The sequence below is a fragment of the Gekko japonicus genome, unplaced genomic scaffold, assembly GCF_001447785.1.
Source record: "Gekko japonicus isolate JY-2015 unplaced genomic scaffold, Gekko_japonicus_V1.1 scaffold134, whole genome shotgun sequence".
In the NCBI taxonomy this organism is placed as follows: domain Eukaryota; kingdom Metazoa; phylum Chordata; class Lepidosauria; order Squamata; family Gekkonidae; genus Gekko; species Gekko japonicus.
The window spans coordinates 693,373-719,603 of NW_015172007.1; the positions used below are offsets into that span (position 1 = coordinate 693,373).

Sequence of the window (26,231 nt, forward strand, 5' to 3'; positions counted from 1 at the left end):
GAGATAGGGTTGCCAACTCCAGGTGGAAAATCCCTGGAGATTTGAGGGATGGAACCTGGAAAGTTTGAGGAGGGGTAGTACCTCAGACAGGTACAATCCCATAGACTCCACCCTCCCAACCAGCCATTACCTTATAGGGAACTGCTGTTGCCAATCTCAGGAGAGGGGTGAAAATCACTCAGAATTACAACTGATCTCCAGGAGGGAGGAGGGAGGGGGGAGGAGATGCAAAGCTGAAATCAGAGGGGCAGATAATGGCAGGTTGATGCTTGGCTGGGAAGGAGATAGGGTTGCCAACTCCAGGTTGGGAAATTCATGGAGATTTGAGGGGTGGAGACTGGAGAGGGTGAGGTTTGAGGAGGGGTGGGACCTCAGACAGGTACAATGGCATAGACTCCACCCTCCAAACCAGTCATTCCCTCCTGGGTAACAATTGTTGCCAATCTCCAGGTGAAGGCTGGAGTTCACTGAAAATTACAACTGCTCTTTAGGTAGCAGAGATCAGTTCCTCTGGAGAAAATGGTGGACTCTGTGTCATTATACTGCTGAGGTTGCTACAGCACATTGATGCTGAGTGCCCAAGACCTTGGCACTCTCCCAGAGCCTTTTTCTAGAGCTCGTTGTATTTATTTCCACAACGGGCCTTATTCCTAGTTTGAATATAAAGTCAATGTAATACAAAACATAAATTGTAAATTACATAAAATATACAACATGTGATCCACTGGGCTAGTTGACGTAGAAGCCTTGAGGTGACAAGGATGCAAATGGACAGTAAGACAATGAGAATCAGTGTAACCTTGTTTCTGGTGCCTTCTTCAGGTCTTACAAAGAAAAATGTAGAAATCTATTGTTATTTTCAATTTGTTGATACCCTATTTGTTGATATTCTATATCATTTCAAGTATTTTTTATCAGATACAGAGTTACTGGAGGGAATCATCAAGCAAATTTTATAAATGTGGCATTCAGCCTAACAAGATTCACAGTAACCATAGAGTTTATGCCCCTGACGCTAGAGTGTCACCGTGCAACACCCCTAGCATGATGATGTCACTACCCCAGCATGATGCCATTGCACTGGCAGCTGGCTGGTGGCAGATTGAGGGCCCCAAAATTAGGGGATCCTCGGCTCCACTGGGGGGATGGCAACCCTAACCACCCTTCTAAGGCTCCCCCCTCATATCTTCGGGTATTTCCCAGCCTGAAGCTGGCAACCTTATAAGAAGACAACTTGTAAATCCCATCCCACCCTTCAAGGTCTCCCCCTCCAGGATTCTCTAAGCCCTCAGGAGCTTGAGAAAACTAATGTCTTCTCTGTCTTTCTCCCTCCTTTTTCTTTAACTGGAACTCCACTGCTCTCAAAGCTCTGCCCCGTCTGGAGCATACTTAGCCTTCATTAGACTGTTCTGACTTTTCTTTTAGTTAGGCATTTGAAGTCATATTTTTGGCACATCTGCAGATCCCTAGAATATGTGAAGGAGTACTGTGTTCAGTTTTGGGCACTGCAGTTTAAGGATATTGACAAGCTGGAATGTGTCTAGAGGAGGGCAATGGTATGGGGTCTGGAGACCAAGTCCTATGAGGAAAGGTTGATGGAGCTGGGTATGTTTAGCCTGGAGAGGAGACAACTGAGAAGTGGTATGATAGCCATCTTCAAGTATTTGAAGGGCTGTAATATAGAGCAGAGTTGTTGTCTGTTACCCCAGAAGGCTGTACCAGAACCAATGGGTTGAAATTAAATTGAAAAGGCTCCTACAAGAGCTTTCAGTTAAACATTAGGAAGAACTTCCTGACAGGGTGGTTCCTCAGTGCGTCCTTGGAAGGTGGTGAGCTCTCCTTCTTTGGAGGTTTTAAAGCAGAAGCTAGATGGCCATCTGACAGCAATGCTGATTTTGTAAATTTAGGCAGATCATGAGAGGGAGGGCAGGAAGGGATGAGCCAGTGCTTGGCTCTTGTGGCCCTTTCTTACACGCCCAGAGTAATGACGACTGCCACTTTGGGGTCAGGAAGGAATTTTCTTCCAGGCTAGATTGGCAAGGGATCCTGAAGTTTTTTTTGTCTTCCTCTGGGCATACAGCAGGGGTCACTGGGGAAGTGTGTGTGTGGGGGGAGCTGCTGTATGCTCTTTTCAGCAGCTGCTGTTCTTATTCAAGTATTTTAATGTTTATGTTGGTTAGTGTGTTGTTAGCAGCTTTTACTATTCTAGGATAGAAATATTTCAAAACTAATAATAAAGATATCTCCATCCATATATCTTAAAAGTGAATCAGGTGTTTTTTTAAAGCCCTATTATTAATAAATTATAGAGCATTTTCATCCATACTCTGAGTTATTTATTGCCCCTATGAACCTACCCGTTCACGCTGGTCATCCTCAGAGGTCCTGCTTCAGTTGCTTCCATGATCTGAGGCTAGATGGGTGGCGACTGAAGAAAGGGGTTTCTCAGTTGTGACAGCAGCACTTTGGAACACCCTCCCCAGGGAGATTCATCTGTCTCTATCAGGGTCTTTTGCCAGCAGGTGAACTTTTGTGTTCCATTTAGCAACTTAGGGTTGCCAATTCTGGGTTGGAAAATTCCTGGAGATCTGGGGGTGGAACCTGCAGAGGGTGGGGTTTGGGGAAGGACCTCAGCAGGGGTTAATGCGGGCCAGCCCACTGAGCTGAGGCAAGCCGGGCCCGGAACTTTGGCCTCCCTAAGACCAAATACAGAGAACTTTCCACTGACCCTCATTTTAGATGCTGGACGTCAGGAGTTATTCCTCAAGCTAGTTTGTGCCTTGTGTGCTGATGCATGCACTAACATTTAACTTGCCACAGAACGGTTTTCGGGAGGGCTCACAGCAAGCTGCGAAGAAAGAAGGGCAAAACCAGATTAGAGAGCTGGAAAGCAACGCGCAGGCGCCTCCCTTGTCGACGAGGGCGGAGGGGAAATGTGTGCGAAAATCAGAAGTGGCGTGGTGTCGTCATGACGCCGTACGTAACCCCCCTCAAGTGACGCACGACCTGGCGAGCCCGTGAGTTTTCCGTTATGGATAATATTTTTATTATTAATATTATAATTTTTGTTGGTTAGGGCAAGTGACGGGGGGAAGCCTCTAGCGGCGCCGGGGGCCGAGAGTTGTCGGGAGAGCGCGCGCCCCGGAAAGCCAGAGGAGGGAGGGGACAGAGAGGTGAGTGGGGGAGGGGTCTCCGTTCCATCCTGTCGCATCAAGGAACATGGCGGCTGCCGCTGGTGCAGCAAAGGGACTCGACCAGGCCGGGCCACGTCCGCCCGGGGTGAGTGGCGACAGCGAAAGGGAGCTTCGGGAGCGGGGTTTTCCCTCCCAGGCGACGTAGGGAAGCGAAAGAACGGGACTTCAGCGGCCTCCTTCTCCGAACTTGCCGACGGTCCGTGAGTGGGCCGGACACAAAGGGCTGCTGCTCCGAGGAGGGTTTTGTTCGGTCACATGAAACGGCGTAGCCAGTCAACGGGGAGACGCTTATGGCCTCCGAGCAGGAACTTTGGGTGGTGGGCGAGGGGAAAGCCCGGAGCGCTAATAGCTGTGGTGACCCCGCGAAGGCCGCAGAGTGAGGTCACCCTGGCAGCGGATGGGCACCGCTCTGTAAAACCGCTCGGGGAGGGAGGCATGTGCCACCTGGTCTCACTTTTCTCTGTCTTGCCAGGAACCGGGTAGAAACATATTTTGTAGGTGGGGAGAGTATTTGGTAAGGCTTAATTGGTGGTGCAGCGTTTCAGATTCCCTCGGCAAGTCACACCAGAGGCGTGTAGTTCCTTAACTTTCTGTTCTGGTCACTGTTGAGTAATAAGATCTGCTCTTTTTCTTGTAACTTTACAATGTCTAAAAGTGTAGGAGAGCTGTTCTAGTACAGGTGAAGGTGGGGACAGATGTATGGTGCTTGGTACCAGCAGCAGCCTTCAGGCTCTCTTGTAAGGTGTGATAAGTTGTTATGTATTGAAGATGCTGTGTACGTTTGTTTCCTTTCTTTGTGTATGGTATTAATTTGTTCAGTAAGAAAAGAGTTTTAATATATTGATCCTACAGAGTTTGATCACTTTTTAAATGATTGCTTAACTGTCATACTGTGTAATATTATGTGCAATCATTGTTTAAGAATGTCATTGCTTTTTATTGGTGATCTAATGTTTTGACATTTTTACTGTATGTCTTTCTGAGACAGGTGCAAGATTCAAGATGTGAAAGAATTTGGGCTGAAGAGTTTGCTGCTTGAGCATAGGTAAGATTAAAGGACACCTCAGTTTGACATGTCTTGCGTGATGAGAAAACAGTATGATGAAGAGAGTTTGCGTACCCTTGGAATATCCAGAGCAAGCTGTACCTCAGTGTACCAAAACAATGTTATCATTTTTCTTTCAGGATGACAGTACAAAGAAAAGTTCAGTGGGACAGGACTTAAGTCTGCCAGCACAGATGGTGCTGGCGGCTCAGTGGAAAGGGTTGACTTCAGACAAACATTTTTTTGTGAACTTTTGGATGCTGTGGAACTAGTTTATATCTGTCAGAGATTCCACAATTTTTGCTTTTTCCTACATGTGTTTAAAGTGTGAGATGGGAACCAGAGAGACTTGAATCAATGTGAACTTGATTCGTGGCAAATGATGAGATTCAGATGTGACCAGAAAGTTGCCAAGCTCTAGAGAGTTGACACCATGCAATGAAAAGTGGTTCAAGATTTTTTATAGGGCTACATTTTGGTGGTCTTCTGATAAAGGCTTTGTTTTCAAAATTTGAAGGATGCTTATTTTGTATTCCGACTCTTGGATTCAACATTGTATATTCAACTGTGAAGAGATAGTTGGATAAAACCCTATTTCCAGGACTCTAGATGTGATATGGATAATCTGAGGTTTCTTTTAGCAGGGGTGGATTTTAATATTACATTGGCACTTGCCAAGTTCTTTTCTCAGTTGGTTAAAAATAAAAATCACTACATTTTTTCATTATATAGACACATTAAATAAATTCTCTTCTTTTCTTTCTTTAGTCTTAGTGTGAGATTGTTCAGAGTGAAATTGTCTGTAAGAACAGTATCATTAAAGTTTTCAAAATCAAAGGGTACTTATTTTGAGTACATCAGCATGTATTCTGACTCTTGGATTTAGTAAAGGTTTGTGGTTATGTACTCATCTGCATAGAGAGAGAATGTGAACTAATTTTCAGAAACAGGCTGTGTATATTGTGGCTTGATGTGCTAAATGGTTCAGTCTGATATTTTTGTTCAGTAGTATTCTGCTTTCTAGCTAGAAAAAGAAGCCATATTCAATGTACCTATGATCTAGTATAGCATAGCGGCTAAGATAATGAGCTGTGATCCATGTACACAGAGTTCATAATCACATTTCAGCCACATACTGATATGGTGGCCAGGCACCCTCTGTTATCCTCTGGCTTCATTGCAGTATGGGGCGTAATATTGACCTACCTTGTAGGAGAGTTGTAAGGATTACTGTGATGATTGGTATTAAGCACTGATTGCTGAAAGCCATATATCAATACCAAACATTATTATTTATATCACCAGAAAAATGCCTTTTATGTTTTAAAGATTAATTAATTGAGCATAATCTATATGCTTTATGCCTAATCTCACATGTTCCTCAAAGTGTCTAGTCCTAGTCCAGCACTCTATTTTTGGCCACTGTGTGACAGAGTGTTGGACTAGATGGGCCTTTGGCCTGATCCAACATTGGCGTCTCTTATGTTCTTATGTGTATGCTCTCTAGAGTATCTGTCAAAATTTTATCCTCCCTTTCCTCCAAGTAGCATCCAGTGCCATACATGATCCCCCCCTGTCCTGACAACACTCCTCTGAGGGGGGTTAGAATGAGAGAGAGTGACTGGCTAAAGGTCACCTTGGGAGCTTTATCACTGAGTGGTGATTTGAACACAGGTGTCTAGTCCTAGTCCAGCACTCTATCCACTATATTACATTAACTGATGTATAATAGAAAAATCTTTTTCGATTTTTCATCATATCCCCCAGTATTCTCTCACAGATGAGTTATCACTTGATGCTTAGTATTCAAGAGCATTAAAACAAGTTCTGTATCTCCCTTCAGATGCATGAGAATTGGATCCAAATCTTCTGCATTGGCTAGTTCAGGATGTTCTTGTCAATCTCCCCCAAGATTGGTTTAAACTAAACTTCCATATTATTAGAATGTCTTTGAAATCTGTGTTTGAAACAGAGAAATCATTATTTGTTTGGGATATTGGTAGTTTTAGAACTAAGGCTGCCAAGCCGCAGCGGGGGATCCGCACGTCTTCACAGGATCCCTGCCGCGGGGGACAGCGATACGTGTTGCACCACCGTCGGCAGGATGTGACGCTACGCGTCGCTCTGGCAACGGGGCTGTGAAGACGTGCGGATCCCCCGCCGCGGTTTGGCAGCCCAGTTTAGAACTGATGGATATCTGCTTACCCTGAAAATAGGCAGTACTTGCTTAATTATTCATCACTTTGATCATTTTATTTCATTGTAAGAGATTATGCTGCCCTTCCAGAGACTTCTTCAACATTACTACTTAGTGAAATTAAGATATCTAGGTCCGTTCTGATGTTTCTTTCCATTCCCTTCCTCTGTGTGCATCTTAAATAGATACAGAGGAATTGGGTCCAGGGGGCAATGATGCGGGGAGTGCAGTAAGAGCTGCTTCTGCAGTGGCTTTGCCCCTGCTTCCTCCATGTTCGCTACCATCTAAACACCGGGCTATTCACTTTGCAGCCATCCTTTTCTTTATAAGCAGAGAGTGAAAGTACAGAAGCAGAGCAAGTGGGAAGGCACTTGGCCTGGTTCTATTCTTCAAGGAGTAGCCCCACCTCTCCATAAATTCAGATTAAATTTAGAAGGTGCAGAGTGCGAAAGGAATTGCTGCTGTGTGCACAAGCACTTAGGAAGCTCCTAGCTTTTGCTTATTTCTCCCTGCCTCTTTGTCAGAGGGTCAGAGAGGGAAATAACCAGGCAAAACCTAAGGATTTTGTCATATTTGCTAGCTCAGAAACAGCTCAGTGTGGTTGGACAGGTGGCTAGAAGCTGTGCACCAGGTTATTCTTTTTGTCCAGGACTAGTGCTGTTATTTTAAGGCTAGAATAAGTTAAAGGTTCTGTGCAATCTTCAGAATGTAGGTGCGTGACTAAAGTTGTCCTCTAAAGATGGGGCTCAGGGCTATTCATTTTTCTCTTCCAATAACAGAGATTGGAAAGTCCATGGTTATTCTGAGGAACAACTAAATCAGGTGAGTGGGTAACCAATGGCAGATAAAACAAGTGTGACATATCTGCAAGTCTTGGGCCAGTCAGTTATTAAAACAGATCACCTGCCTTAAGAGTGAGTAGTCAGAGGCTAGCTTTTCTTTCAGCCTCAAGCTTTTCTGGATCTTGAACAGAGACTTAAAAAGCAGTGACGATTTAGCTGCTGGATAATTAGTTTATCAAAGAACATAATGTTTATGTTTATTTTAATTGGCATCATTCTTTAGGTTTGTGGGTTTTATTAGATTAAAAGTAGTATATATATCGTCCAGAGGCAAACTGCTTTGTTAAGCTGCTAGAATTTTTAGCTAATAACAGGAAATTCTTTGGCAGAAAATGTGAAGGCTAGAAAGCTAGTCTCCAAAATTTTGTCTCTGCTGTTCAATTGCTGAAATGTAAAGTTTCCTCCTGTCTGTGTGCTGGAAAAGAGCTTTTAATATTTTTTGCCCCTGCATCCGGTTGCTGTTGCTAGATGGCAAATTAAATTACACAAATTTCTTGATTTGCAGATAACTAGTTTGTGGAAGGAATAAGGATAAGAATATCACCTCACTTTTGACTCTTTTATGTGATAATCTGACCTTTAACTAGGTTTAGTGCCAGTCTCTCTTATCTGAAAGGATTTGAATTTATCTGAGGTTTGTGGATTGTAATGGTGAATTTTGTGATTGTATATATGTACATGTCAAATTATAAAATGGCTCTGGAATACCTCCTGCTAATGCTTTTTCTTCTGAATATCCTATCACAGAAACTGGGATTTGATCTGGATTCTTCTGTACGTCATAAGATCCAACCCATTGTCTTTAACATCTAATAGTAGTATTCCATATTCCAGTAAGGCGTGATCTGGTCCATGGGGCCGCAAAGAGTTGGACTCGACTGTGCGACTGAACAACAACAACAAAGTAGTATTCCAATAATATAAAGCTTTTAATTGATTTAGATATAATCTAAACCACTGTGGATTTACTTTTTTTCCTACTCAGATATTCCCGTGCAAGTATTTGTTGCTATTGGAAAATAAAATGAACATGGAATTTTTTTTAAAAAATGTGGTTACTAAATATAAGGTAGAAATAAACATGCTAAATCAAATCATACTGTCGGTGGGGGTTTCTGGCAAAAATGACTGAAGCTGTCTCTAAGACTTGGTGAACTTATGGCGGAAAATACCACCTCCATTGACTGATGAGATTGTCCTGCCATAGTGTGAGTGAAGTCATAGTCATGGTTTTATCCAGATTTTATTTTTTTTGAACTATTTGTTTTGTTGGTATGCGTCTCTGACTTTGGAAAGAATGTAGAAATGTGTTAAGGCTTGTGTATCCCCCCCCCGCATTACTTCTGAACCCCAAAGCAAAGATGCTCCAAAGTATCTTGCTCTACAGAAGTTGCAAGGTGTGTTGTATACCTTCTACTGTTAATTGAAGTTATAGTTGCACACAGTTAAATGATTCTTCTGTTGCTGAACAGCACAATAATTTTATGTTCACTTGAATACGTAATAGGAATTTTGGTTCTGAAATGGAAGAGGTAAAGGCAAGCTGGTCAGAAGCCTAATGATACTATGAAATTGTCTTTTTACTAAATGAGAGTTTTGCTAGTTGTACTGGGTTCTTCACTAGATGTAAATTACATAAATTGTAACTAGCAGAAAGTACACTTTTTCATCTTAATGATGTCTCTTGGTTTTCTTCCTATCATTTGCAGTGTAGATTATGGTAAGGGAAGGGATTTAGAATCTAAAAGACTCAACAATTGATATATTTCATGGGATAGATAACACTATTTGAGACAACAATACACCCCCAACCCATCATCACCCATTGCAATATCCTGTATGGATTTTGTGATATGGGATTAGTTCTACACATTGCTGTTTTTGTGATTTATTCCACTCCCCCCATAGCAGCTGTTTTATTGTGGTGCCTGCTACCTGAAGAGTACAAGCTAATTGTTTGAGAGAAAAGAGAAAACATAAACCTTTTTTTGTTAGGAAAGAGACATGATTTAGTTACATTGAGATATAGTGTGGATAATAACTGATCATATGCTTGGGTTTTAAATTTGAGGGGCATTGGGGTGGTGTTTCAGCCTGGCTAGTTACCAGTTCATTTTTCTGTAATATATCACATGTGATGTAAATGATGCCAGTGCAAGGTTGAATGATTACTAAAAGAAGAACACATTTATGAATGGATTAAAAAACAATAGAATACATCCTGGTAATAGGATCCATTGGAGACTCAACCCAACCCTTTTTGAGGATACATGGTGTTTTTAGTGGCCAAGGCCACTAGTCATAGGGCCAGGTTCCAGTATTGTAGTAATATAACTTGGAAGTAAATGAATATTACAACCAACCATTTGATTTACTCTTATTTTGTCCTACCTTTTCTCATTCTCATCTTTGACATCTTTCTTCAGTTGTGAGATCTGCCACTTAGCTTGCCTTGTCTACCTCCTAGTTTGATCACAATTCTCAATGTTTGGGATCTTGATAAAAAGTATGCTTTTTCCAAACGTTTGAGGCTGCCATTCATAATTCACAATTACGATTCAAAAGGAGAACAGTTTTGCCATCATTGATTTAAAGTGTTCATATTTTCTTACCCTTTGCTGTCTTCTGTCTTGCTCTATAACTTTTCATGTTCCTGGCATTTTGCTGGAATCCTTCTGTTTATGAAACCCAAGTTTTCTTCTTCTATTCTGTGCTCTCTATGTCATTCATTTGGAATGCCCCGCTTCATGATACACATGCTGACCTCTCCATTTGTCCTATGAAGTGATACTGATGATCCACATCTTTTCTTTAGTGCTTCCTACTTGACCATCTTTCTCCCAGTCTCCTGCCCTTTAGTGTCACACTCTTATTTCCTAATTTGTCTCAGGTTATATGCCTGTGGACAGGATTTGTCTTTTTAAAGCCTATAAAATGCTTTAGATATTTTCTTGAACTGCTGCACTAGTAATAGTATTACTGTTATACTTCACATTTCTGCAAATATTGAACTGAATGTTGCATATATAAATTCTCCAGGAGGTCTCCCATCTCAAGATTGTTGCTTGACTTCTTCAAGTGTTCTGTGATATACCTTCCAGTTATATCCTGGGACCAATTATTATTTGTATAATGATAGAACTAGAGTGTTCAAGGCACTTTTTCTATATTTTATGTCATAATCTGGAGGGAATTTTATCTTATTGTATAAATAAACTATCTTACTGTATTACTATCATAATATTAACTCGAGGATTTTTATATTAGTCCTAGTTCAGGGTACTTAGTATGGATGTAGTGCAGTGAAAGAGATAACAAAGCAGAAATGGCCTAGACTTTCTTGTGTTTGCCCCCATATGCTGACATTGGAATCACTCCTAAAGCTAGTACAACAGTGATAAGCTTCGAACTTGCAAGGTGTGGTAGGTAGAGATATAAAACTTCTAGAAATTTTGAAGTTAAAGGGGAATTCCCCTCCCTTTGTTTTTACTCTTAAACACAAAAAATCTTGCAAATACTGTATATATCTACAGTATGAGGGTTTTCTTTTCAGCATGCCCAAAATTTCCCATTTTTTCCATTGGGAAAACTGAAAAAACTCTCAGATTTTTTTTACATTCTGAGTGTGAAAAATCTTTCCTTAAGAAGTGTATCACTCATTTTAAAAGAGAAAATATTTCATGGGAGTTTTTCCCCTCAGTATTCCCAAATTTTTCTAGCTTTTTGTGTTGGAAAAATTAAAATAAAGTCCTTGGGGGGGGGAGAATAAAGTGTTTTCTGCCCCCCCCCCAGGCCGTCACTTCTTTGCAGTGCCGTTGCATTGGACATCATAAATATTCTAATCATATCCAAAGTTAATAATGAAATCTCAGATAAACCCATACTGGGATTGGGGTTTTAGGCATCCTAAATTAATTGTTGCCCATTAAGGCCAGCCAAAATTCGTTGATTTGTGCTTTTGCTAATTTACCTAAAAAGCCAAGAGAGATGTATGACAGAAACCTAGATTAAATCTATCAGTCTGTCAGTCCTCCCTAACAGTTGGCTAAATGCAATGGATAGCCCAGGATAGCCTGGTGTGGTCAGATCTTGGAAGCTAAGCAGGGTCGTCCTGGTTAGTATTTGGATGGGAGACTGCCAAGGAATGCCAGGGTTGCTATGCAGAGGCAGGCCGTGGCAAACCATCTCTGAACGTCTCTTGCCTTGAAAGCTCTATACTGATGAGGGCTGGATCAGACATAAATGTCACTTTGTTGGGCCAGACCATGTGTGCCATAAAATGTAATGCCAGGTACCAGAGATATAAACTTTACAAAGGACACAGGAAAACCCAATTAATGATATTATTTTTTAAAATTCAAAATACAAACAAAAGCAATTGATTCCTAGCAGTGAAAGCAAATGATTTACTGGGGAACCCACAAAAGCCACAATAAATGTATCTCATCATATGCAAGGCTATTTCCCTCCCAAGGGATTCTGTAAAAGGGAGGGTATCTTACATTTCCATATATTTTAGCACCCCCTCGTCCCCAGATGCCCAGCCACAGCAGCCAAATATGGCTATGATCCATCTTTTGCTTTTTGTTTTGTCTCTTTCCCCATCCTAATGCTGAGAATCTTGAGTCCCCCTCCACTGCCCTATCCCCACCACCAACCCTATGAGGTGGGCCGGGCTGAGCCCTGGGTGACCCAGATGACAGAGTGTGAACCAGGCTCTCCCATATTCCCTCACCCCCCAGTTCTCATCCCTCCTGTGTTTCCCACAGAAGTGATGGGGCTGAGGAGAAGGCCTGACTGAGTTCTGTTTCCAAAACCTCCAGGGGATGCTTTTTGTTCTCCCATGACCCCTTTTCCCTCACGGGCTTGTTGTCCCCCACCCACCCCAACACTCATTCTGCCTCCTGGCTCCACGGGTGTTTAGATGTGTGGTGGCGACAGTGGCACCCCTTTTCCCCTTTGCTCCTCCACTTGCTTCTGAGGCCAGCATATCTTTCCCCTCAGAGCGGCATGCAATCGACATGCTGGCCCTCCTCCTCCCCTCTCCCCCAACGACCCCATCGGCAAACTGCTGCTCTGTGCACCCACTCTTGCCAACCCCACTTATGGTCACCATTTGAAAAAATGCAAAACTGCTTTGTGTGGTCCTTGCAGTGCTGGCTGCTCAGCTCTGCCTCCCCCCCCCCCCAGTGGCTTCACCAATCCTCACTGAGCTGCAGTTGGAGGAGGCAGGAGGGGAAAAACATGCCTCCTCTTTCTCCATTGTTGTTGCCATTTCCCAAACACTATTTTAACTCAGCCTCTTAGCCCCACCCCCTAGCCATTTCCTTTCTATTCCTTGACAGCTTTGACCACATCACCTCATTGTGTGTGCCTGCTTGCCCCTCCCCCAATCAGCCTCCTCCCTTCCCTCTCTTGCATCAGTCGCTTGCGGGCCGGATAAGAACCCTGGATGGAACAGTTCTGGCCCATCACCAGTATGTTTAACACTCCTGTCCTAGTTGGTCACCATAATTGAACTGCGACTTGACAGCAAACCCCCCCCCCCATCTACGGTATCACTGGACAGAGTATTGAAAGCTGAAGGACAGTGAGGATTGTGAGGAAATAGACTGAAAGGGTCTGAAAAGAATGCAGTTGAGAGTCAAGAGAAGGATAGGCAGAGGAGACTGAACACTGAGAAAAGAGAGGCGTGGTAGAAAGACGTGGTGGAAGTCTGAAAATCTCCATGCCCTAGAGGCATTGGCTCAATGTGCCTGTGTCACAGTACAATTTGGAAGAAAATATTCACATTGGCTAGAAAGCATTAGGTCAGTGTGCTATTTAATGGGAACATGGAGAAGCAAGAAACCTGTTTTCTATGGATTTTTGCATGTTTCCACTTGTAAAAATTAAAGTCTTACATATTTGTTTTTGTATGTTGTAATGTGCTCTTCTTCAGGATGAATAGGGTGAATGAGTAGTTGCATTCAAATTTCTTGATAAGAGTAATAACGTTCTATTTAATTTTAAAATCAAAGAAGTTTTGTTGTGTAGCTGTATACAGCTGAAATGGATGTGTATGTTGAACTGGATGGGAATAGTGCAGACTGCCTTCACAAAGACTGAAAAGAGTACAAGTTAATTGTTGCCACCTTCAGGCTTAAAGAGAGAGTGCAGTAAGAAATGTCAGTGTTTATATGAAAAGAAAATGGCTACCAGAAATCAGTGCTGGTATGATAGCATGGCTTGCTGTACCGCTTTTATGTACTACCCCTTTATCTTTTCAGGTGGTTCTGTTAATAGATATCAAAACAATTGAGACGTATGGTTTTAAATAAATAAAAATAGTAACATGTATCAGCTTCAATCCATTAATATTTGTATTTAAGAAGAAGAAGAGATTGGAGTTATACTCTGCCCTTCACTACCCAAAGGAGTCTCAGAGCTGCTTACAAACTCCTTTCCCTTCCCCTCCCCACAACAGAGAGCTTGAAGGATGATGAATAGCCAGACTTTATCCATTGCTTTAAACTAATCTGATCCATCAGAAATTAAACTTTCTAAGAAAACCAAAGTATTTATAGCATGATAAAAGTATTACGTTTAGAAGGTGATAAGGGAGCCTGTGATTCCCTTGAAGTATTTCTGTTACCTGCTTGCAGATGGCCTACACCTCTCACTGCAGTGACACATCAGGCACCCTGTCTTTAAATCAGCCTTTTATTTATTTTTATTTATAGTCCACCTTTCTCACTGGGACTCAAGGCAGATAAAACTGTTTGCGTAGCCAAAGCCCAGGGTGGTGCCAATGGTGAGATGGCTTCATAGGGTTGGGAATGATTAACCCTAAAGCTCTAAATCCAGGAAAGATTAACCCTAAAGTCTGACAGTTCTGATAGCTGATCTGTCTAGCAGATTGACCTGTGAATTGGTACCAGGTGAGGGGATGAACCCAGTTGAATGGGAACAGTTGGACAACATTCAGATGCCCTATAAAAGTGGGGAACTTGCTCTGCTATTCCTGACCATTGTTGAAGGAATGAGGAGGAATGGATCCTGGTAAATAGGGCGTTTTAGAGTCATAAGGCAATGTGTTTAGCGAGTTGATGAATTTTTTGTTTCGATGTTTTGTCAGACTTTGTTGATTTTTGTCTGAATCCCCATTGGCTTTGAGATTTGATCTAAACTTATTTCACTCCTCACTTATCTTTTTCTCTCTTTACCTAAATAAATTGTTCCTAATTTGCCCTGTGGTGGATTGTTCTCCAATTATAGTGAGCAGAAAGCAGCGGTGCTTTGATGTACATACCGAGATGACAGATAACGTTGAGCATTCTTTTTCCATGTATGTCTGCATCATCTTATTGCAGGCGTTTGGTGCCAAGCAAAAGTATTGCAGAGTTACAGAATAGAGTTTTTAACTTACATGATTATATTGGCATTGAAGAATGGAGGTACATCTGATTATCTGTTCATGATACCAGCAGTTGAAGTATCTGTAATGAAGTAACACTAGCCTACTGTTGTTTGTCCATGTTTATTGCTTTCAATTGAAGCAAAAAACATGGGAGATGGGTTTCAAAATATATACTTGATAGAAAAAGCAATTTGGAAAAACTTAAATCCTCCTTGTGCAGGCTGAACTCGGTTTTGTAGTATAGTCTAGCAGTAAACTTTGAAAGTATTTCTGTTGTGGTTATTAATACCTGATTCACTTTTGGTTTATTTTAGAATGTTTTATTCACTCTTGACATTTGCGTGATGATAGTGCAAAGCTTTCAGCTAAAAAAATACTTTCATTTATAAACTAACGTATGTCTTGAGAGCCAGTTTGGTGTAGTGGTTAGGAGCACGGACTCTAATCTGAGAGAATTAGGTTTGGTTCCCCACTCCTCCACATGCAGTTGCTGGGATGACCTTGCATCAGTCATAAGTTCTTTCAGAGTTGTTCTCTCAAAGACAGTTCTCAAGAGAGCTTTCTCAGCCCCACCTACCTAACAGGGCTGTTGTGGGGAAGGGAAAGGGATTGTAAACCACTCTGAGACTCCTTTGGGTAGTGAAGGGCAGGATATAAATCCAATCTCCCCCTCCCGGTTACAGAAGTCAAGCAAGGCACAGTGTCAGCTGACGCCACTATGGGATGGATTGTGCTTTCCCCGCTCACCTCCAGCTTCCCCCTTGTTCTCACCGCCCCCCTCTATCTGGTATGCACTCCTAGCTCATCCCGTTATCTCTCCTGTGCTCTTGGAGCTGTGCTCAGCCGCGCCGCTTTTTCCAGCTGAGAGCCAAGCCATTTTTTCTTTGAGCGCGCTTGCTTGCCCCTGCTCATTGGCCTGCGCCTTGGGGGGGGGGGGCTTGTATGAACTGAGTATAATTATCTGACTTCCCACCTTACCCCCATTCCTGACACAAGATGTGTCATATGATGACCTAAGTGCTTTCTTCAATAAACTGCACCTTTCTTAAGGACTGTTGTTGAGCGTGATTGACTTGGGACTCTGACACAGAGTCATTCAGTTTAAGGTCAGGTCCAGAGGTCAGGTGAGGCAGTGGCTTAGCGTCTACCATATGTGTTACATCCATGCCTTACAGCCTCTCTTGGCTGGTTTTTATAGCCCCATGCTTAAGGGTCATGCTTGCAGGCAGCTGCTCAGAAGCAATCCTGCAACTACTCATCTTTGTTATTAGCAAGCAGCTGGCATTGGGCAGGAGGTATACACTTTGCTGTCTTGTGTGTAGCTCTGTTCTCAGCCTCCGTCTGCAGCGCTCTAAGGGTATATGTGATACTGGTGGGCTGGGAATGGCCAACTGAGGTTCACCTGCTGAATCAGGGCTGGAGGGTGTTGGTGGCTCTTTATCAGCTGTTGGCTGTGAATCCTGCAGCTCATTTTCCTGCTGGTCAGCTTCTCCTGTTAACTCAAGGCTGGCTACCCAGGGTTTCCTTCCTGTGCTAACTTATCCACACACCCCCAGGAGACGTGGACGTTAACCTCGAAGCCCTTGGAGGCCAGCCGATATGACTACAAGCCTTCTCGAGACGCTAGGGCCAGATGGGGTCAGTCGGGCAGTGGAGAAGAGTGATAGCAGGAAAGGTTCTCTTGGATGGAGGTGGCACAAGCGGAGATAAGCCAAGAGCTACAGGATGCGTTGATGGACATTCCTCGTCTGGTGGCCCAGATGGTGCAGAATGAGCTGTGATTACGTCCTCCCAGGTCGCCCGCAGGACCACCAACGGGTCCACCGGCAAGGCCGCTGGCACAGGTTCCGGTCCCTGCCCAAGTACCGGTGCCTGTACCCGTTTCAGTGCCAGGGCTGGAGGGCCCACCAGCATTTGCACCAATCCCGCTGGGGCTTAAGCGCCCCAAGGAGCTTCTTGAGGGAACGTTCAATGGGACCCCGGGGAAGCTAGTATTCTTCGTGGTGCAGGTGTAGAAGTTTGTGCAGTATTGCGGCCATGTCCTCCCTTCAGAAGAGCGGATGGTCGACTACATCGCCTCGAAGCTGAAAGAGGAGGCGGATGACTGGTATGTGAGCCTGCATCATGTCCAAGGTCCAGAGGTGCACGAAGTGGAGGCATTCATGTGGGCATTGCAGCTGCAGTACGAGGACCCAATGGAGGAAGAGAGAGCCCGACACCATCTGCGTTCCCTGAGGCAAGGGAAGAGGTTTTTACGAGAGTACACGGAGGAATTCAAAAGGTATTCAGCCAAGATCCAAGGATGGTCCGATGGGGTACTTGCTGAACAGTACCGCCTGGGGCTGCACCCTGAGATCCGGGAGATGATCCTCCATAGCACCCACCCGGTCTCCTTGCTTGCGTGGATGCGAGAAGTGGCACATGCTGAGGCCCAGATCTCGATGATCAAGATCGACAATACAGTCGGCCACCTGAAGACCGGGACCCCAGTGATGAAGGGCAAGGTGTCCAGACCCCGAGAGGGGATGTGAGAGAGCAACGCCTGCACCAGGGGCTTTGCCTCAGATGTGGGGAAGATATATAAATACAAAGAGACCTCCCAGTTGCAAAGGATCAAAATTACAGAATCAACCGGGGAAACGTAATGATGCAAAATATAGGTTTATACAATGTGAAAACAATAAGGTGCTGCATACATACGTTTACCAGAAGGTTACATATAAGTAGTAAGATAATCACAATATATTATATTTAACGAAGCTTCCGGCTTGTGTCTCTGTTTCGATTCTATGCTTCCGCAGAAGTAAATTCTCCCATTCAACAACTTGCTATGAAACAAATATTGCAATTTTACATGTATCACAAGAATCACAAGAAATACAGATTGGAAATTTTTATAATAAAATATCTTATGTACCATTAACGGAGTGTCGTCTCTTTTATTCTTCAGTCCTTTTCCTTGCTTGTCAAAGCTTTCCTAAGGTAAAATCATTTTACATTTTATAAGCCATTATAGGATAACCTATATAATCATTATTTAATTTATTCTACAAGAGGATTTATAAGGAGACAGGCACTCACTAATAGGAAACAACAATCTTTATATCAGGCTCCAATCCAATCTGCTCTGCGCTACCAAGTGTTAGAATGCCTTAATGTTCCGATACGTTGTAAGCCTGTATGTATTTCTCGGACATTTTATTTAAAAGGAACACAATCCTATTTTGCTGCATCATAAATTTATAGTACTTACATTTATTCAAAGTTAAAGTATCTGAGATATGCTAATTAGAACAGACTATAGCCCTAGAATAGAGACTACTCTGGTGTCAAGTGGCCATAGACGTTGCGGCAGGTGTTCCGTATGTCTGCAAGTTTTAGAAACAGACAGCCTGGATTTCCCTGACTTAAGGATACACATAAAATTAAGAAGTCTGATTAATTGTGTGACTAAAAAAATAGTATATCTTATAAAATGTCCTTGTTTGAAATTATACATTGGTTGTTCTATAAGAGTAATTAGAACACGCATTACTGAATATAAATCTAGAATACGTCTAGCACATGAAGATTCTCCGTTGGTGTCCCATTTTTTGGAAAAAGGACATGATTGTAATAGCTTTACCTTTTTAGTATTGGAAGTTTTAAATCAGAATTCCTATAATATTGTAGACACTAAAAAGGCTTTACTCAAACGAGAAGCCTATTGGATTCATAGATTACAAACATTAAGTCCCTGAGGTGTAAATGTAGATATGGACCTTTCATGTTTTTTGGGATAGGTTTTCCTTGTCATATAGTGTTTGTCCAAATAAGTATAAGTACTATAAATTTATGAGGCAGCAAAATAGGATCGTGTTCCCTTTAAATAAAATGTCCGAGCAATATATATAGGCTTACAAAATTTGAGAACGTTAAGGCATAGGGCAGAGCAGATTGGATTGGAGCCTGATATAAAGATTGTTGTTTCCTATTTGGTGAGTGCCTGTCTCCTGTTCCACTGCCGATGGGGGTGGGGGGCCACTGGGAACACCGATCATTTGTGGTGACTCCAACAACCCGATTCCCCTTGGTCTTGGGGAGTCCCTGGCTGTATAGCCACAACCCCTACATTTTGTGGGATGAGGGGAAAGTTCAGGTCATCGCTCCCAAGTGTAAGAGTCACGACTGGGACCCTGGATGGAGCCAGCCACCCCCTGATGAACCAGTGCAAGCCTGCTTGGCACAGGAGGAGATAGCGGCTATACTCCCTGAGTATTGGGACTTGGCTCAGGTGTTCAAGGAGGAGGAGGCGGATGAGCTGCCCCCCCAAGAACTCAAACTGTGCTATAGAACTGCTCCCGGGCCATAAGTTACCGAAAGGAAAGTTATATGCCATGAGCCCCAGTGAGAAGGCAGAACTGAGGAAATTCATTGATAAAAACCTGGCTTGAGACTTTATTCGACCCGCCTCCTCCCCTTTTGCCGCACCTGTCCTCTTTCAGAAGAAGAAGGATGGGGGCTTACGATTATGCACAGATTACAGGGGGTTGAATGTGGTGTAGGCTACCAATGCCTACCCTCTGCTGCTGATCAAAGACCTACTGGCGGAGGTGGCCAAGGGGAAGATCTTTACCAAACTTGATCTGCGGGATGCATATTTTCGAGTGCGCATCAAGGAGGGGGATGAGTGTAAGAAGACGTTTAACACTCCCCTGGGTCAGTTTGAATACCTGGTCATGCCATTTGGGCTCCAAGGGGCTCCTGGAGTATTCATGAACTTGATCAATGAAGTGTTGCACACACACTTATTCAGGGGGGCCTTTCATTATCCAGATGACATTTTACTGTACTCCCCCGCCAAGGAGTCCCATATGCAGTTGGTAAGAGGTGCTCCAGACTCTGTACAAGCATAAGCTGTTTGTGAAACTCTCCAAGTGTGAATTTAATCAGACTGAGGTGGACTTCCTAGGCTATCACATCTCCCCTCGAGGGCTGGAGATGGACCCTGCCAAGGTGCAGGATGTGCTGGGGTGGGAAGCGCCCCGCACCCACTGCCAGCTCCAATCCTTTTTAGGATTTGCGAACTTTTATAGAAATTTCATCTCAAACTTCGCCCAAGTCAGCCTGCCCCTCACAGACCTGTTAAAAACTAAGGGGAAGGGGCCGGAAAGCACTAGACCTGGGGCAAAGCTGAACTGGACTCCTTAGTGTCAGGAGGCATTTGATAAGCTTAAGACTTTGTTCACCTCTGAACCAGTGTTGGCACATCCCGATGAAAATAAGAAATTCATGTTCCAGGTCAATGCCTCGGATGTGGCCATGGGCGGGGCAATCTTGCAAGGAGGAGAAGCAAGCTGCACCCCTTGGCATACATGTCCTGCAAGTTCACTGCAACTGGGCGGTGTGGGACAAGGAAGTGGGGGCTATCAAGCTCTCCCTTTCCACTTGGAGGCACTGGTTGGAGGAGGCTAGGGTCCCGTTCGAGGTTTGGACTGACCATAAAAATTTGCAAGTGCTGCGTGCCCCCCGGAACCTGAACGGCAAGCAATTGCAGTGGGCGGACTTTTTCTCAAAGTTCCAATTCACCTTGCAGCATTTCCCAGGCAAAGCTAACTCCCTTGCTGACGCACTCTTGCGCCTCCCCAACACAACAGCCAGAGGAAGGCGGTAGTGGACTCGATGTTCACGCCCGCCCAGCTGGGGGGGGGACAGTGCTCACTCGCAGTCAGGCAAAGACTGAAAGGGAGGGGAAGGCGTCCGGCTGGAAACAGGAATTCACCTCCGCTTTCTCTGATGAGGACCGTCAGGCAGTAGAAACCGACGGGTCTCTGGTACAAAAGGACAGTGTTTGTTGGTATAAGGGGCCCTGATTGTTTGTTCCTTTCTCCCTATGGGGAAAGATCATGCACATGGCGTACGAATCCAAACTGGCTGGGCATTGTGGATACCTGAAAATGCTCTACCTTCTACAGCGCCAGTTCTGGTGGCCAGGCATGAAGAAGGATGTGTCTCTGTTCGTGCAGTCCTGTCAAACTTGCATCATGTTCTAAGCCCCGGCCGGGGAAACCGCCTGATCTACTCCAGCTGTTATCCACCCTGGGTCGGCCCTGGGAAGTGATTTCAATGGACTTTATCACTAACTTGCCCCCTAGCAAAGGGAAAAAGTTGTGTGGGTGGTGGTAGACCTGTTTTCGAAACAGGCCCACTTCATACCGTTTCGACAACTGCCTACTGCCAAGGGGCTGGCTAAACTGTTTATGCAAATATGTGGGGTCGTTCAAGGTGTTGCGCAAACTGAATGACTTCACTGTTGAACTTGACCTGACTTTGAGACCTTTACACCCTGTTTTCCACCATAGCCTGTTGAAGAGAGATCCGGGCCCGAATGTATGGAGACCACAGCCGCTCCCCCCCCCCCCCCCCTAAAATGAGCAACATTTCGAGTTTGCCCAAATCCTGTACTCCAAGCTTAAGCGGGGGAAGGTGTTTTATCTGGTGGACTGGGTGGACTTTGGGCCGGCTCACAGGGAATGGGTGGAAGCTTCCCATGTCAATGCTCCTAAGCTTCTCCATGCTTTCCATCGGTTGTTCCCGCTCAAGCCGAGGAGAGGAGGAGGGGCTTTGGGGGGGCAGAATGTCGGCTGACGCCACCATGGGATGGATTGTGTTTTCCCCGCTCCCCTCCAGCTTACCACTTCTTCCCACCACCCCCCTCCTTCTGGTATGCACTCCTAGCTTATCCTGTTACCTCTCCTGTGGCCTTGGAGCTGTGCTCAGCTGCAACACTTTTTCCTGCTGAGAGCCAATTATCTAGTTACCCGCCTTACCCCCATTCCTGACACAAGATGTGTCGTATGATGACCTAAGTGCTTTCTTCAATAAACTGCACCTTTCTTAAGGACTGTTGTTGAGCGTGATTGACTTGGAACTCTGACACAGAGTCATTCAGTTTAAGGTCAGGTCCAGAAGTCAGGTGAGGCAGTGGCTTAGCGTCTACCATATGTGTTGCATCCATGCCTTACAGCCTCTCTTGACTGGTTTTTATAGCCCCATGCTTAAGGGTCATGCTTGCAGGCAGCTGCTCAGAAGCAATCCTGCAACTACTCATCTTTGTTATTAGCAAGCAGCTGGCATTGGGCAGGAGGTATACACTTTGCTGTCTTGTGTGTAGCTCTGTTCTCAGCCTCCGTCTGCAGCTCTCTAAGGGTGTATGTGATACTGGTGGGCTAGGAATGGCCAACCGAGGTTCACCTGCTGAATCAGGGCTGGAGGGTGTTGGTGGCTCTTTATCAGCTGTTGGCTGTGAATCCTGCAGCTCATTTTCCTGCTGGTCAGCTTCTCCTGTTAACTCAAGGCTGGCTACCCAGGGTTTCTCTTCTCCTGAGGAGTCCTCACTATTGCTGAGTCCTGGTTGACCCTCGACATCTCTTCATATAGGCTGTTTCCCAGTCAAGAGAATAAAAACATGGCCCTGATCTGGATAGCACAGGCAAGCCCGATCTTGTCAGATCTCAGAAGCTAAGTAGGGCCGACCCTGGCAAGTAGTTGGCAGAGTGACCTCCAAGGAATGCCAGGGCTGGGACACAGAGGCAGGTTATCAAACCACCTCTCTGAAATATCCTAGGCCCACTAGGGGTGGCCAGAAGTCACCATGAATTCCAGGCTTGCAGGCACTGACACATACTGACACACAATACTCACAAAAAAGAGTATAAAAACATAGTTTTAAGATTGGTTTCTATAAAGTCTTTTATTTTTTGTTTATAGGTTTGTCTTTGTAGTGGGTTTGAACTTGCAGCTTGAAGAAAATCAACCTAAAGTAAGTAGTGAAGACTTTTGTAAATATATGGGTTTATTGGACCAATAACTGATAACAATTACTCAAAAGTGAAATGTTATAGATGATCTTAGTTGTTCTTCTCTCTTATATTCCATGAGATGAGCACAGGTTATTGTTCTCATAAATTTTTGGTAACAGAGAAATTGACCTGCACAATGGAAAAGTGAGAACACATTTAAGATACTACTGTAGTCAGAATGTAAGAATAGAAAGTGAAGCTTCCAATTTTACTGTTGCAACTATTCAGGGTATCTTAAATAGGTAAGAGAAGAATGACAGCAGCAGTTCCCTTAGGAGGCTCTAGGCAAAGGAGACAAGAAGGGAATGAAACTAATGGTGGCAATAATAGTGCAGAATTAGGGCATGCATAGTGGCATGGGCTTACACATGTTAGAATAAGATTGTGATTTGAGACGGAATGCTAAAAGGAAAGATCCCTTATGTGGTGTCATGGGAAAGGAACAAGCAATATGTGGCCCTTTTCATCATCATCATGAATATCTGGTAGGGTGCATACAAAAGAAGCAGAATACATATGCCTATTTATTTTGCCATATATGTTTATTTTAAATTTGTTTTATTCTTTGTCCTTATTTGTACATATACCAGCTCCATATGTTTTCTTCAGCAGGTATCTCTGTGTTTAGGTGCATGTGGACACATTTGATTGAAGCCTAAGATGGGCAATGAACTTCTGTGTCAAAGGAACAAACTGTGTGTGCAGTCTTTTCTGTGGTTGGGTAGTAATCAGTAATGTAAGCACTGTGATTTGAATGATGAGGTAGATAGTAAGGTTAATATTGCCATTAAATCATCTGATTTTATACTATGATCATAGATTTTATTTTGAGATTTCTGGATTGCGCCTGTTCTGAATAAATACCCACTTTCTGTTGAATCTTGGGTGGTCTTTTTTATGACAGATGCTTTAAGGTTTTCTTATGAATTTTAACTTATTTTATTATAAAAATTATGTGCTTATTTAATGTTTAACTTTTTAATAGTGTTTTATTTTATTATTGATTTTGCTCAAGGAACTTATTAATAAAGAAAATATTAACATTGCTGAACTTTCTTATTTTCAGAAACAGATTTAAGAATTGGCGTATCTTTCATTGCAAAGTATTCTAACATAAGAATTGCTTTGCTGGTTAAAGGGAAGTTGCATCTGTTCCAGTTCAAACATTGGCTATGCAGCTGCTCGTAACCAGGGCGTGGTGGTGGTGGTGATGATGGTGATGATTTCTTGTTTGTACCTGACCTTAATGCTTAGAAAACATAAGAAAAGCCCTTCTGGGTCAGATTGAGGATCCATGTAGTCTAACATTTTGTTTTCAACAGTGACTTGCCAGATACCATGAGAAGTCTGCAGGCAGGATATGAAGACATCACTCCTTACTAGAGATGTAAAATTTCTGGAAATTTTGAAGCTCGGAAAAAACCCCGTTTCCCCCTCAGTTTTTTTCGGGGGGAAACGGAAATTTTTGGAAAAATTGAAAAAGTGCTACATTAGCATTTCTTTTGACTTTTCTAGATTGAAAGTCATTCTGTTACTTTAGGAACATAAAATATGACTATGGACATTTTTACTTGGCATGAAATGATCACAACTAGCATATTAAAAATATAGTGTATCCAAACAATTATTACAAACAGAACACCCACCCACATGCAAAAACAAAACTGAAATCTTTTTATTTTCTTCTGACAGTAGCACCTCCTAAAGGAAGAAATGCATCTTGTTCTTGCATTGGAGAGTTCAATTTGTAACCTAGGACTTGCTTGTCCTCAGTGCACAAAACTTAGATCAATCTGATACCACACACACACACACACACACACACACACATATATAACGTTCCATAATCAATTTCTTTTCTTTTCTTTTTTCAATTTTTCCAATTTTTCGGAAAAAAAAAACAAAAAAGGCTTCAGGAAAAAAAACGGGGGGAAAAAGGTTCCCCCCCCCCAAATTTTTCCAGTTTTTTCCCGGGCCTTCACATCTCTACTCCTTACTCTGTCATGCCTTAGCTTCTGTTATTCAGAGGAATATGGCCTCTAAACAAGTACAGTACACAGCAGTCATAAGTGACTCAGCTGTTCTCAATGCATTTGCCTAATCCTTAAAAAAATGAGTCACTGGCCATTGCCACATTAGTAGCCGTGTAAGGGGCTCACTGGTAGGGGGACATTAGTAGCCGTGTAAGGAGCACACTGGGAGGGGGAATTGACAAAAATGGTCTCCCCCTCTTCTGTTATCAGAACTTTACTGTGGGATCAAAGCCACTGTGTTAAATAATAGTTCTTGTTGGTTTTGAAATGACTGTTGATCAGTTTCATTGTATAACCCCGCATTCGCCTGTTTTGAGGGACAGGAACTTTTATTAATTTATAACTATAGATTCTTAAGTGTAAGGATGCATTCCTGGTGACCAAGATCAAGATAATTCATGCCAGAAGTGGCCTCATTTGGGATACTGTGTACAGTTCTGGTCACCATATATCAAAACGACATCGCAGAACTAGAAAAAGTACAGAGGAGGGTGACCAAGATAATGAGGGAGTTGGAGCACCTTCCCTATGAGGAAAGGTTGAAGAGTCTGGAACTTTTCAGTTCAGAAAAGAGACGACTAAGGGGGGATGTGATAGAGGTTTATAAAATTATGCAGAGGGTGGAGAGAGTTGACAAAGGGAAAATTTTATCCCAAAGCACTAGAGCTTGAGGGCATCCAATGAAGCTGATGAGTGGTAGATTCAGGATGGACAAAAGAAAATACTTTTTTACACAGGCAGTGATTAAAATGTGGAATTTGTTGCCAGGGCATGTAGTGATGGCCACAGGAATAAACAGCTTTAAAAGCGGATTAGATAGACCTACCCTCCATGAATCTATCAGTAGCTACTAACCATGGTGACTGAGGGGAACCTCCACATTCAGAGGCACTAAACCTCTTTATCCCAGTGCCAGGAGGCAACCTGTATTGGATTTCATTTGGTATATTAATATCCATCGCTTAGCTTGGAGAGATTCTTTTTCCATTGTCTGCTTTGAATGTCACCTTCCTGAATAATTCAAAGTAGAAGACAATGATGTTGGGACCCATTCTGCTCTCAGAAATAACAAAGGCATTCAGAAAATAAGTATGCTTTACAGAACTATGAGATCTATACTTCTAAAACTGATTATATATTTTTTTGGATGGTGATATGGCTGCTGTGTTAAGAGCCTTATATAGCAGAACCTGCAGGGACATCATTCATTCATTTCATAGACAGCCAGTGCAACAAAGCCTAGTGCCTAAGACCTTGTTGGGAATCCTGTCTATAGTATCACTGCTATCCTGTCTATAGTATCACAAAGGGCTTGGGGTATTTTGAGCTCTGATTGACAGCGAGGAAACGACTTACAATGTACCACTGAAAGTGAGATGGCTGATATGGTGGAGCTACAGGCCTATGTGCAGTGTAGGTGTCTTCACTCTGATTTGTTTTCTCACATACTTCTGTACAGTAAGTGTAAGTATCAAGAAACTGAGTTTTTCCATGGCCAATATGGAAATGCTGTCCTTCATCAGGAATTGCAGTAGGATGCAGTTGAATGACTTGGTGCTTCCATCAGTAGCTGCAGATGCAAGCAATCTTTTCTTTAGTGCATTGGAGGAACAGGCAGCTCCAGGAGAGTTACTGGGAAAAGAAGACTCAGAAGCAGACAAAACGTTCAGAGGAGGAAGG

The 26,231-nt window shown here is 43.3% G+C and overlaps 1 protein-coding gene across 4 annotated transcripts in view; it reads left to right on the plus strand.

Annotated features, from left to right (window-relative positions):
* Window positions 1-2,959: 2,959 nt before the first annotated feature.
* The window catches only part of ZNF644 (zinc finger protein 644), a 56,124-nt gene continuing 32,852 nt past the window's right edge, over window positions 2,960-26,231 (plus strand). For 3 of the 4 annotated variants that reach the window (XM_015420194.1, XM_015420190.1, XM_015420192.1), the window contains exons 1-3: window positions 2,960-3,017; window positions 4,183-4,239; window positions 22,427-22,478. The gene's annotated coding sequence lies outside the window, so the exon portion shown is untranslated. Of the gene's footprint in view, window positions 3,018-3,204; window positions 3,280-4,182; window positions 4,240-22,426; window positions 22,479-26,231 lie in introns of those variants that run through there. The other variant, XM_015420191.1, reaches the window with a different exon arrangement.